Here is a 1,880-nt window from a genome sequence, read left to right on the forward strand (position 1 = left end):
TAAAAATATACAGCATACATATGGTGTAAGGGACTGTGCAATAATTATCAGGAGGGGGGAGGGGGGGGGGGCTGAAAAACGAGAGGGGGGGGGGGCATTACCTAAAATTGCTGCCAAGATAGGGGGGCTCAAAGTAAAATCACTCATTTGACAGAGGGGGTTGCCTTAAGTTTTATTCGAAATGTAAATAAAGTTAAACGTAATAAAAGATTCTCAATACAGGCCTCATGCTAGACTGTAACAAATATCAATACGAACAGTTGTTAAACGATTATTGAAAAAATTCCATCAAAATGAAAAGATAACTGATTAATTTTAACCCTTCTTCTATTTAATTAAGCTGACCCTATGTAAAGCAAAAATCATGCACTTGTTTTTCAGCATCCCCCGTAAAACAATGGGAATCAAACAGATCTCGTAGACAGGCTTTGTCGGTTTTTGATGTGAATAAAAGTAACGTTTCTTCATCGACTGAATCGATTTGCTGAATTCCATACATCTCTGGCTCATAACAAAGTTCAACAGGCTCTCCTCCCAAGGATCTAAATATAATGCAAGCCCGTTTTAGTCTGTTATTTGAAGCGTTCAATCTCCTGTTCTTTGATTTTTTTTTTTCTCTGCTCCTTTCTCTTTCTGGCTTCAGAAGTTTTGGATTTTGAGCCAATGTGGTAAGCACCCCGGTACTTAGCAAATGCTTTGTCTAAATCTTCAATCAAGCGATCAACATCCTTCTCGATACCAGATGTTACATAATAATGTTTGTCATTATTGAATCTGTGATGGCAGCTCAGTCCAGGCTTGAGTTTACCAGTGTTTTCAGAGAAGAGGCTGTCGTCGTGTTTTGATATCTTATCTTTGATGGCTTGAAGCTTAAACTTGATTTTATTTGCCTCATTTTTACATCTAGTGATATTACTGTCATCATGTGGGTTTGGCTTGTAGTCATCACAGTGACAGATAAATCTACCGGCACAGGCTGGATTGTCAGACAATAGATACTGAAACCTATTTTCCAGCTGCTCAATGTCCACTGGGGGGGAGGGGGGTACGACGTTATTTTTTAACGTAACAGAGGGGGGCTTAGAACTAATTTTTTAGTTTTGGAGGGGGGGTACTGTCTAAGTTTTTGCTAGATAACTCTGGTTTTTCAGCCCCCCCCCCCCTCCCCCCTGATAATTATTGCACAGTCCCTAATACATACAATTAGTGTAAGACACACATTTACGGCAAATAAAATAAATAATTGATGTTAGATATTTTAAAAAAAGGCTCTGGCAAGGAAGCCTGTATAGAAGCCGGAGGGCTTATGGACCAAAGGCTTCCTAGGAATATGGAGTAAACAATGTGAGTTTCGGGTACAAATTTCAAATGGAATAAATATTTATTACTTACATTTCTACAGATGACTCCGTGGCGCAATGGTAGCGCGTCTGACTCCAGATCAGAAGGCTGCGTGTTCAAATCACGTCGGGGTCAGCACAATTTTTTCTTTAAATAATATTTATTTAGTTTATGCTTGTTACATTTTTTTGAGAAGTTATACAACAAACAAACAAACGTGCCGCTACCTTTCGTTGGACAGGAAAGGGGGCGCCCCCCCCCCGGGGGGGGGGGTGAGGGTGGTATTCCTGATGGCCATTGTACAAGCTACATTGTTATTGTGACACCCGAAGGGGTTTTTCCCAGTACTTTTAGTTTTAAATTCGTTGACAGATTGTATTATTCTGCACTGGAATTTGGGTCTCGGCCTTCTGAGCTGCAATTATGAGGTTCTCATGGCACCCTCGCGAACACACAACAGGCTTTCCTACGAAAGGTATTGACGAGTTCCTGAGAGCTCTTAGTGGGTATACGTAAACAAACTGTATTAAATAAAAATA

At 40.3% G+C, this 1,880-nt stretch overlaps 1 non-coding gene across 1 annotated transcript; it reads left to right on the forward strand.

Moving 5' to 3' along the window:
- Window positions 1–1,404: 1,404 nt before the first annotated feature.
- Trnaw-cca (transfer RNA tryptophan (anticodon CCA)) lies at window positions 1,405–1,476 on the forward strand. The gene has a single exon. It is a non-coding gene; the product is annotated as a tRNA-Trp (tRNA).
- Window positions 1,477–1,880: the final 404 nt, after the last annotated feature.

Source organism: Pavona decussata, unplaced genomic scaffold (genome assembly GCF_977016875.1).
Source record: "Pavona decussata unplaced genomic scaffold, jaPavDecu1.1 SCAFFOLD_26, whole genome shotgun sequence".
In the NCBI taxonomy this organism is placed as follows: domain Eukaryota; kingdom Metazoa; phylum Cnidaria; class Anthozoa; order Scleractinia; family Agariciidae; genus Pavona; species Pavona decussata.